Source organism: Lithobates pipiens, unplaced genomic scaffold, assembly GCF_037356315.1.
Source record: "Lithobates pipiens isolate NorthernLeopardFrog02 unplaced genomic scaffold, aLitPip1_a1.2 Scaffold_8, whole genome shotgun sequence".
Classification (NCBI taxonomy): Eukaryota; Metazoa; Chordata; class Amphibia; order Anura; family Ranidae; genus Lithobates; species Lithobates pipiens.
The window spans coordinates 682,966,230-682,978,347 of NW_027507903.1; the positions used below are offsets into that span (position 1 = coordinate 682,966,230).

A 12,118-nucleotide genomic window follows, 5' to 3' on the forward strand; every position below is an offset into this window, starting at 1 on the left:
GCTCTATATCATGGTGCTGGTGTCAGTGCACTCTATCTTGATGCTGGTGTCAGTGCTCTCTATCTCGGTGCTGTTGTCAGTGCTCTATATCACGGTGCTGGTGTCAGTGCTCTCTATCTTGGTTCTGGTGTCAGTGCTCTATCTCACGGTGCTGGTGTCAGTGCTCTCTATCTCAGTGCTGGTGTCAGTGCACTCTATCACGGTGCTGGTGTCAGTGCTCTCTATCGCGGTGCTGGTGTCAGTGCTCTATATCACGGTTCTGGTGTCAGTGCTCTCTATCACGGTGCTGGTGTCAGTGCTCTCTATCACGGTGCTGGTGTCAGTGCACTCTATCACGGTGCTGGTGTCAGTGCTCTCTATCACGGTGCTGGTGTCAGTGCACTCTCTCACGGTGCTGGTGTCAGTGTTCTCTATCTCGGTGCTGGTGTCAGTGCTCTCTATCACGGTGCTGGTGTCAGCGCTCTCTATGTTGGTGCTGGTGTCAGTGCTGTATATCACTGCTGGTGTCAGTGCACACTATCACGATGCTGGTGTCAGTGCTCTCTATCACGATGCTGGTGTCAGTGCACTCTATCACGGTGCTGGTGTCAGTGCTCTCTATCACGATGCTGGTGTCAGTGCACTCTATCACGGTGCTGGTGTCAGTGCTCTCTATCTTGGTCCTGGTGTCAGTGCTCTCTATCTCGGTGCTGGTGTGGTCTCAGTGCTCTCTATCACAGTGCTGGTGTCAGTGCTCTCACGGTGCTGGTGTCAGTGCTCTTTATCATGGTGCTGGTGTCAGTGCTCTCTATCACAGTGCTGGTGTCAGTGCTCTATATCACAGTGCTGGTGCCAGTGCTCTATATCACGGTGCTGGTGTCAGTGCACTCTATCATGGTGCTGGTATCAGTGCTCTCTATCTCGGTGCCGGTGTCAGTGCTCTATATCACGGTGCTGGTGTCAGTGCTCTCTGTCACGGTTCTGGTGTCAGTGCTCTCACGGTGCTGGTGTCAGTGCTCTCTATCTCGGTGCTGGTGTCAGTGCTCTCTATCACGGTGCTGGTGTCAGTGCCCTCTATCACGGTGCTGGTGTCAGTGCTTTCATGGTGCTAGTGATCATCTCCTGCACCCTCTTCATAGCCTACCCTGACCTTTCCTCTCCTCCATTGCCTTCATGCGCTCCTGAGTCCTGAATTGTCAAAATTTCACAGATAAAAAAGAATGCTTGTCGTTGTCGATCCCAGATTCACTTCATACATGTGTTATGTCAGTGTCCATATGGTGGGACTATGTGTGCACAGCTAGTAAGTATTTTGTGGCTGAAAATATGACCTGTAGGTTTTTAAGGTTCACCTGCCACTATAGTCAATGGAGCCCGCCGCAAACTTTGCGGGTTTGCAAACTTTTGGCCGTGTTCGCGTTTGCAAAGCGCCCCGTCGGAAGTTCGTCCATCTCTACATTTTAGCACCTCAAGAAATGAGATAGGCAGTCATAAACTAAAAGCTGTGTAAATTCCAGAAAATGTACCCTAGTTTGTAGACACTATAACATTTGTGCAAACTAGGAATGAGCCGAACACACCCCTTATATAGTGTGGAGCGTGTACTACACAGCCTGAGCTATGATTGGCCACAGGCATCCTGCCGTGGACAATCATGGCTCTCCTCGCTGCCGGCACTGTGATTGGCCAAGCATGCGGGGTCACAGTGCATGCTTGGCCAATCATGAGCCAGCAATGCACTGCGCCTTCGCAGTGCATTGTGGGCCGTGAGCGCCACATGAATTTGGCGCGAACGGCCCATAACGTTCGGAATTCGCCGAACAGGCGAACAGCCGATGTTCGAGTCGAACGTATGTTTTATTTGAACACGAAGCTCATCCCTAGTGCAAACCAATAAATATACGATTATTGACTTTTTTTTTTACCAAAGACATGTGGCTGAATACATTTTGGCCTAAATGTATGACTAAAATTGAGTTTATTAATTTTTTTTTCTAATAAAAAGTAGAAAATATCATTTTTTTTTCCAAATTTTCGGTCTTTTCCCAGTCTTTGACTGTGCAATTTCTAGGGGTGCACCAAATGTTTTTTTTTTGTGCCGAAACCGATACCGAAAATTAAAAATATACTAGGCCGAAAACCGAAACCAATACCGAAAATGACCGATACCGAAAATGACTACTTTAAAAAAATATTTTTATACGGGAGATGGTCAGAGACTGGGGACGTGGTACAGGAGATGGTCAGAGACTGGGGACGTGGTACAGGAGATGGTCAGAAACTGGGGACGGGGTACAGGTGATGGTCAGAGACTGGGGAAGTGGTACAGGAGATGGTCAGAGACTGGGGACGTAGTACAGGAGATGGTCAGAGACTGGGGAAGTGGTACAGTAGATGGTCAGAGACTGGGGACGTGGTACAGTAGATGGTCAGAGACTGGGGAAGTGGTACAGGAGATGGTCAGAGACTGTGGACGTGGTACAGGAGATGGTCAGAGACCGGGGACATAGTACAGGAGATGGTAAGAGACTGGGGATGTGGTACAGGAGATGGTCAGAGACTGGGGATGTGGTACAGGAGATGGTCAGAGACTGGGGACGTAGTACAGGAGATGGTCAGAGACTGTGGAAGTGGTACAGGGGATGGTCAGAGACTGGGGACGTAGTACAGGAGATGGTCAGAGACTGTAGAAGTGGTACAGGAGATGGTCAGAGACTGGGGACGTGGTACAGGAGATGGTCAGAGACTGGGGACGTGGAACAGGAGATGGTCAGAGACTGGGGACGTGGTACAGGAGATGGTCAGAGACTGGGGATGTGGTACAGGAGATGGTCAGAGACTGGGGAGGTGGTACAGGAGATCAATGAAGTCTCACCAGTGCCCATCATATGCAGCCTGCCAGTGCCCAGCAGCCTACCAGTGCCCATCATTTGCAGCCTGCCTGGGCCTCACCAGTGCCCATCAGCCTACCAGTGCATACCTCCCAACGTTTGAAGGTGAGAATGAGGGATATTTATAGGGGAGATTGAACTATGACAAGCGTAGTGCACCACGGCAAAAAGTGGGTGGTAACATAGTAAACTGTGTTGTCCGTAAACACAGTTTATTATGTTACAGTTAGGAATGGACAGAGTAAGTGATTTGTATAGATAAGTTACTGTTTCATTTCAGGCAGGAAAGCCTTCCCTGCTCTCCATCCTGGCATATTCTCCACAGAAGACATGGGAGATGGGGTGGGGGGACCTGGCAGAGCTGGGGGGTGGGCAGGAGACAGTATAGCGTAACAGGATAACAGGAGAATGGCAGGGTAAAGAACAGCACAGGGACCAGAGAAGAGCAAGGGGGATCAGAGAAGAGTAGAGCACAGGGGGGATCAGAGAAGAGTAGAGCAAGGGGGGGTCGGGAAGAGCAGAGCACAGGGGGGGATCAGAGAAGAGAAGAGCACATGGGGGATCGGAGAAGAGCACAGGGGGGGAACGGAGAAGAGCACAGGGGGGATCGAATAAGAGCACACGGGGGATCGGAGAAGAGCACAGGGGGGAATGGAGAAGAGCACAGGGGGGATCGGATAAGAGCACAGGGGGGGATCGGAGAAGAGCACGGGGGGATCAGCGAAGAGCACAGGGGGGACTGGAAAAGAGCACAGGGGGAGGGGCCAGATAACAGTAGGGGGGTAGAGAAGTTATTGGGCAAGATCACAGAAGGGCCAGGAGGGACCTGAGGGGCCCACAGGCAGCAGAAAAAAGCTGGAGAGGAGGGGCGGCATACAGAGAAACCAATGCCCTCCATGTTCTTCCTGCAGCTGCGGAATGCCCACTTTTCCTCCTCTCCCTCCTGCAGGAAAAACATGGAAGGCATTGGTTCCTCTGTATGCTGCCCCTCCTCTCAGGCTGGATCGCAATGGTGACCGCTGTAGTTATGTCTCTGCTAGGGATGAGCCGAACACCCCCCCGGTTCGGTTCGCACTAGAACTTTCGAACGGACCCAAAATTTGTACGAACTTTGGAACCCTATTGAAGTCTATAGGACTCGAACGTTCGAAATTAAAAGTGCTAATTTTAATGGCTAATATGCAAGATACTGTCCTGAAAAGGGTTTGGGGACCTGGCTCCTGCCCCAGGGGACATGGGTCAATGCCTAAAATGTTTTTAAAAATGCCTATTTTGGCGGGAGCACTGATCTTAATGACGATTAAAGTAAAAAAAAAAGTGAAATATTCCTTTAAATATGGTGCCTGGGGGGTGTCTGTAGTATGCCTGTGAAGTGCCACGTGTTTCCCGTATTTAGAACAGTCCCTGCACAAAATGACATTTAACGGAAATAACGTCATTTAAAACTGCTTGCGGTTTTAATGTTATATCTGGTTCCGGCAATATGGATGAAAATCATTGAGAAAAATGGCATGGGTAGCCCCCCTGCCCATTACCAGCCCCTTTGGGTCTTGTATGGATATTAAGGGGAACCCCGTACCCATATTAAAAAAAGGAAATACATGTGGCCCCCAGGCCCTATCTACTCAGAACAGCAGTATACAGGCGGTACAAACAAGACAGGGACTGTGTAGGTTTGTTGTGTTACGTTGAATCTGTTTGTAATTTTGAACTGGTACATTTTTAAAGTGTAGCTCCAGTCAAAAAATCTATTTTTAAGCTTTTTGGAAAACATAGGGAAGGGTTATCACCCCTGTATGATTTGTTTTGCCGTCCGTCTTTTTTCATCTCACTTGCTGTTGTCTCCTTCCGTTTGCAAGTAGGAGACGTTTGTAAGTTGGATGTTTGAAAGTAGGGGCCTGCCCTATATGCTCTGCAGAAATGGCGGAACAAGGTGTTGTTGTTGCCATAACATTGAAAGCCCTCAAAGTGACTCTTGGTGGGCGCTGGAGCGCCTTGCTGTGAACGATTATATCAAGAATTGTAATTACATGCCATTGTTGAACAGTGGTAGAAAAATTGATCTTTGGTGGTTGTGGTGCTGGTGCCACAACACTATTAGTCCTCACAGTTACTCTGGGTGGGCACAGGAACGGGCCCTCCTGTGAACTATTATTTCAAGAATTGTAATTAAACGCCCCTGTTAAAAAGGGGCTGAAAAATTGGGCCTTAGGTACTGGTGCTGGTGCCACGACACTGCAACCTCTCCCATATACTCTAGTTGTGGTGCAGGAATGAGCCCTGCTGCAAAGCATTGCATAAAAAATTGTAATTAAAAACCCAGTTAAACAGGGGCTGAAAAATTGGGCTGCTGGCACTGGTGCTGGTTCCACGACACTGAAACCTCTCCCATATACTCTATTTGTGGTGCAGGAATGAGCCCTGCTGCAAAGCATTGCATCAAAAACTGTAATTAAACGCCCCTGTTAAACAGGGGCTGAAAAATTGGGCTGGTGGCATCACCCAGAACCAAAAATGTTCTTCCAACATATCAGCGGAGGAGGAAGAGGATAGACAATCAACATAACAGGACAGTCACTCAGCATCAGCATAGGCAGTCTTGAAGGGATGTGATATTTCAAAAAAAATTATTCGGTTACTTCAGCTTTAGGTGCTTGGTAGCTGTGGGTGATCCAAGACTGATTCATCTTGACGAAGGTCAGCCGATCAACTGAGTCGGTGGACAGGCGCACCCTGGTGATCAGTAACAAAGCCACCAGCAGCACTGAAGGTGCGTTCCGAAAGAACGCTGGATGCAGGACAGGCCAATAGCTCAATTGCATACTGTGCAAGCTCTGGCCAGTGATCCATCCTCAAGACCCAGTAAGCCAGAGGATTTTCAGTGGGAAAGGTGTCCAAGTCTGACCTTGCCCCTAGGTATTCCTGTACCATGTAAATCAGACGCTGGTGATGGTTGCTGGAACCGATCATACCTTGGGGCTGCGGACTAAAAATTGTCTGAACGCATCGGTCAGATGGCCACCTTCTCCACCGCTCCTTCTGACCGATGCCTCAGCAACACGTTGTCCAGGACCAGGAGTTTGTAACCTCCCAGTCTCTGGGAACGCATTGCACAGACCTTTCTGCAAGGCCTTCCGGAGATGTCTCATCCTCTGCTCCCTCTGCGACGGCAAGATAAGGTCAGCAACCTTACCCTTGTATCGTGGATCAAGGAGAGTGGCCAGCCAGTAATGGTCCCTCTCCTTGATCCGAAGAATACGAGGATCCTTCCGCAGGCTTTGCAGGATCAAGGAGGCCATGCAGCGTAGGTTAGCTGAGGTATTCGGTCCGGAGTCCTCTGGGTCACTAAGGACAACATGATCCACAGCTACCTCCTCCCAGCCACGTACAAGTCCATGGGTTTCTTGGGACGGTAAATCATCCCTACAAGACTGCTGCTGCTGATGCTGAGTGCCAGCCTCCACCTCCATGCTGACACAATCATCCTCCTCCTCCTCATCCTCTTCCTGTGTGATGGGTGGCACAGTAGGAACACTGTCTGGATAAAGGGGGCCTTGAGAGGCAAGGAAGTCCTCCTCTTCCTACCTCTGTTCTGCCTCAAGTGCCCTGTCCATTATTCCATGCAGCGTATGCTGCAAGAGGTGGACAAGAGGTACAGTGTCACTGATGCATGCACTGTCACTGCTCACCATCCTTGTGGCCTCCTCAAACAGTGACAGGACAGTGCATGCATCCCTGATCATGCCCCACTGGCGTGGTGAGAAAAAACTGAGCTCCCCTGACCCTGTCCTGGTGCCGTAGTCGCACAGGTACCCATTGATGACCCTCTGCTGCGTTTGCAGCCGCTGCAGCATGGCCAACGTTGAGTTCTATCTGGTGGGCATGTCACATATAAGGCGGTTCTTGGGCAGGTTCAACTCCTTTTGGAGCTCAGCCAGCCGAGCACAGGCATTAAATGATCGGTGGAAATGCACACAGACTTTCCTGGCCTGCTTCAGGACATCCTGTAAGCCCGGGTACCTGCCCAAGAACCGCTGCACCACCAGGTTAAGGACGTGAGCCACACAGGGCACATGGGTCAGTTGTCCCTGTCGGAGGGCGGAGAGGAGGTTGGTGCCATTGTTGCAAACCACCATTCCTGGCTTAAGCTGGCATGGCGTCAACCACCTCTCGGCCTGCCCCTGCAGAGCTGACAAAATATCTGCCCCAGTGTGGCTCCTGTCCCCCAAACAAACCAGCGCAAGCACGGCATGGCATTGTTTTGCCTGCGTACTTGCGTAGCCCCTGGAACGTATGTTCGACTCAAACATGAAGCTTCTCCCTAGTCTCTGCAGTGAAGTAAAGAATAAAAAAGTTGTGTCAGAATGAAGGAGCAATGAGGAATGAATGGAAAGCTGGCAGGATTCTGAGGCAGAGACAGTTGCAGAGCATACAGGGGGTTAAGAAGACCTTGAGATGAAATGATTGTGGGAAATGCTGAGGATGAAGGGGGAGAGGGGGGCTGCGAGTGTAGGGAGAGGTGGACAAGCAAGGAGAGAGAAGAAAAGTGATGCTGGGAAGATAACTGTACTTTATTTACCTTTTACAAAGCACATTGCGGTCATACAGAGGCACTGGGCAGTGGAACTCAGACAGGAGAGGATCACATGGCACGGCACAGGAACAGAAGACAGGAGAGGATCACATGGCACGGCACAGGAACAGAAGACAGGAGAGGATCACATGGCACTGCACAGGAACAGAAGACAGGAGAGGATCACATGGCACGGCACAGGAACAGAAGACAGGAGAGGATCACATGGCACGGCACAGGGACAGAAGACAGGAGAGGATCACATGGCACGGCACAGGGACAGAAAACAGGAGCGGGGATGGGGTCAGATGTCAGAATCCTCCCACATGGAGGGACATATATCACACAGTGTTGAGTGGGAGGGGGGGAGAAAGCTCCACAGCATGTGCCTCCGATCTATCTGTATACCGGCTGCACTTAACATACTGTGCAGGAGAAACTCAGAGCGAGATGTCAGGAGGCAGAGCTGGGAGGGAAAGCTTCTCTGCACAGTTTCCCCCACAAAGCACGGCAGCACTCCAAAACGATACCCCCGGTGGCGGAGGGAGGTGGAGCTACAGAAGATGGCGCCACTTACTAGCTGAACGCCGCAGCCGAAGGCGCACCTCCCCGGCGAGCTGAAAAGCATGCTGTCTTAACTACCGATACTACCTATGCCTATGCCTATGCCTAAGCCTATACATATGCTTAGCCATTGAGTAACTGAAGCAACGATCGCGGGGAGCTCAAGTATCCTGCCGTCGGTGGAGCCAGATACAGAAATCTACGTACCCCCTCACGATAAGGAGCTTGTTAGACCCGGACGAGTGGGGAGAAGGAGTGAAGGAGTGAAGGAGATCAGCGGAAGTCCGCTCCTGGAGCCTTAGACCCAGGACGTGGTTCACTGACTGCGGAGGCGATTGTTTGCAGAGACCTCCTCCTAGAGAGAGAGCGGAGTGTGGAGATCCCGAGACACCGAGAGGACGCTGATGCGGCTGACGGCGAGGGGGCTCTGGAGGGGGTAAGAAAGAGAGAGCGGCTGTAATCTCATGGCTATGCAGAGTGATAGACTGTTAAACTGAAATTTCTCTCCCCCCTGTCCCCCCATGTCTTGCGGGCTGCTTTGAGAGGACTGTTATATTGGATTTTCCCTTCAGGAACTGCCTTGGGTCTTTGACGGATATAGAGACCAGTTTATGCCTAGGTTTATATAACTAGCCCCTTTAAATATCGAACTGGATGAAAGACCTATGATCTGGCTGATGCACGGGGGCTGAGAGGAGAATCCGATCGTATGGTTGAAGTGGAGTGGACTGCCCCAGACAAAATATTTATCTCAATAGACTGAACGAAGGTTTTGGACGATATGATACTTGAGAAAACACGATAGAGTTTTGGGGGAACCTGAAATATGGACCCTATTTGAAAAAAAAATTAATACCATCAAATTAACCATAAATAGAGAAAGTGTGACCCTGGAGGAGTTATTGGACTGTATTTTGTAATTCCCCCTTTCCCCCCCCCCCATTTTTTCTTTCTTTTGTCTTTTTTTGGATATTTTACTTTGGATATTAAGTTGAATGGATATCAAGATATATGTGCTGGAATTCCCTTTCTCCTTCTGATATAGCTGAAATCAAAAGTTACTGGACATCACTTCTCCTCCTGTGCAAAGATTAAGAGACTAGGACTAGAGCATACATTTATACATTTAGTATACCTAACACAACAACTTGCCTCTTTTCCCCCCTCCCACATTGTTATTTGCACCCCCCCCTTTTTTTTTCTAACCCCCCTTTTTTTTTTTTTTTTTTTTTTTTGATGGAGGGTAAATAAAAAGGATATAGGGTTTGGACTAAAAAATATCTTGGAAAAAAAAATAAAAATAGACAAACTAAGAAATAATAAGTACCCCCCTCCCCCCCCCCATCCCTGCTCTCGGGAGTATTCCATTTCCCCTTCATTCCCCTTCCTTTGTAATTTTGGCACTCTATGCACTTTCTGACAATTTTGCACTTTTTTGCACTTTTTGCAGTTGGACTCCCCCCTCCCCCCCCCTTTTCCTCCCTTTTTTTTTTATCTTTTTTTTTTTTTTTTGGCACCTGCTGCATTAATTGCACTTATTTATTCATTAAAATTTTTTTTTTCTCCTTTTCTTTTTTTTTTTTTAGCACCTCTACACTTTTCGTTTTTTGCACTTTTTTGGCAAACTTCACTACCTTTAACACTTTTTGCACTGTGTGCATCTTTTCTTTTTTTTTTTTTTTTTTTTTTTGCACTTTATGCACTTTTTGCATTTAACTCAAAAGGAGAAAAGAAAAGGGGGAAGGAAAGCCCTTCTATATCCCCCTTTTTGGATACATAATATATATATTATATAGTTTTGGAAAAATTATATAAAAATTGCATAATAATGAGGATGTATTGTAATTGTATTGTAATTGAAGACGGATTTGTACACAAATAGATTGGGGGAAGTGAAGAGGGAAGGGGAAAAGGAAAAGAAGAAGGGAATAAACAAGGAAAGAGTGTCTGCTCCCCAGGAGGAGCTATAATCTGGGGAAGATTAGGCCGGTAATAGAGTTAAATAATATTAATGCTTAGTTGCATAAACTTGAAAGATTAAACCGAAGGGGAAGGGGGTAAGAAAGGATCATGGTAAGGAGGGGAGCCAAAGCAGGACAAACAGAAAGCGGGAAAGGGAACTCTATAAAAACTTATATGGCCCAGGGCAGAGTAGATCAGAGGGAAGAAAGGGAGGCTGAAAGGGGAGAAGGAACATCACCTTCCTGTGAAAAACAGATGAATAAAAAACCTAATACAGAGGAAGGTACAACTCCACAGAAAAGCTTGAAAGAACGACATCAACAAAAAGAATCAGGAAAAATGTGGGAACCAGAAAAAGAAGGAATTAATCCCCAATCACTCCCTACTAAACAGGACATGGCAGAAATGATGTCACATCTGGAAGGGATGATCAAGGGAGAATTAAAGGCAACCCGGGCAGATATTCAAAACGTATTAAAAAGGGTAGAAGAATCGGAAATACAATTAGAAGAGCATAAAAAAGCTATTTCGGAATTACAAAAAAGAGCGGATATGGACTGGATAGAAATGAGAAATATTAGATATAAATTAGAAGACCAGGAAAACAGAAACAGGCGCAATAACTTAAGAATTCGTGGCCTACCAGAATCCGTGAAAAACACTGAGTTGGAGACTGTGCTTCGAGAAGTCTTTAATAAAATAATGAAAAAAGAAGTAACATCCCATATAGCTTTTGATAGAATACATAGAATTCAAACAAAAGAGAAGCCAAGACCTGAGATAGAGAGAGATGTGATTGTGAGGTTTACTCAATACGAAACAAAACAACAAATTCAGCAAGATGCAAGAAGCTCTGATACTATTAAATATGAGGGAGCTACGTTGCTTTTCTTTTCTGACCTCTCACAAGAGACACTGAGCCGGAGAAGGGCATTGAAACCCCTAATAAATCAACTACAAGAGAAGAAGATCACTTACAGATGGGGTTTCCCCGCATGTCTGATAGCTAAAAACCAAGGGATATCAGCCATTTTAAGATTCCCAGAGGACCTGAAAGAATTTTGCAATAAACTGAATATACCATGTGTTAATCTAGAAAACTGGGAGAAAAAAACCCCTAGATTGGACGAAATTAAGAGAACAACCCTGGAATAGAGTGTAGGGCCTCTCTTCCTCTTTTTCCTCTCCCTTTCTCCTCCGCTGGATTAGGGGAGAGGAGAGGGGGGTGGAAGAGGCAAATAGTGGGGTAAATAAATAATAACAGGTTAATGGGAAGGATTAGGGGAAGAATAGTAAAAGGGAAGAAAAGGGGAAGAGAGGGGAAAGGGGAGGGGAAGAAGGGGAGAGGGGGAAGAGAAGGAAAGAGAGGAGAAAGAAAAGGGAAAGAAAAGGAAAAAATAAAGAGAGGTTCTAGGCAAGGATGACTTTGAGTAGGCTCGCATGGGGGGGAAGTATGCGCCAGGGGCGGGGCGGTGCCCGCGGGCCCCCCTGAGACCACCCCCAAGGAGGGGTGAGGCTCGGGGGCTCACGCGGGCACTTATACTCCCTCAAGGAAGGTCCAACCAGGGCTGGGGTCTAGTAAATAGGCACTAGCCTGGAGGACGATAACATTGATATTCAATGTGTAAAGGGTGGGGGGGTGGGAAGGGAGGGAGGAAAATATTGGGGGGGGAGAATATGTTGTTGTTTCACATTTATCAATGAAGGGTATACCGACTGGATCGATCTAGGTAAAAAATATACGTTTATTTTTGTTTTTGACTTCATGATGGAATGTTTATGGTGGGCTATAACCAATCTCCATGAAAGATGGCCCCGTTGAAGATTGTTACATATAATGTTAGAGGGTTAAATAGTCCCAATAAGAGATATCCGATTTTGCAGGAGTTGAAAAAATGGTCATCAAATATTGCTTTCCTACAGGAAACTCATTTTAAATGGTCCCATAATAGTGGTCTGAAGTCTAAAAATTATCCAACTTGGTTTCACGGATATTCCTCTAGCAAAAGGGCAAGAGGAATTGCTATTGGGTTTGACAGAAATACCCCCTTTACTTTAAAGGCTATGGAATTGGATTCTGAAGGGAGATATCTATTTATCAAAGGCTTGATTTTTAATAAAATGTATACGTTGGCTTGTATCTACTGCC

At 47.4% G+C, this 12,118-nt stretch overlaps 1 protein-coding gene across 1 annotated transcript in view; it reads left to right on the top strand.

Annotated features, from left to right (window-relative positions):
- The window catches only part of LOC143962540 (E3 ubiquitin/ISG15 ligase TRIM25-like), a 54,363-nt gene that overhangs the window by 26,306 nt on the left and 15,939 nt on the right, over positions 1-12,118 (top strand).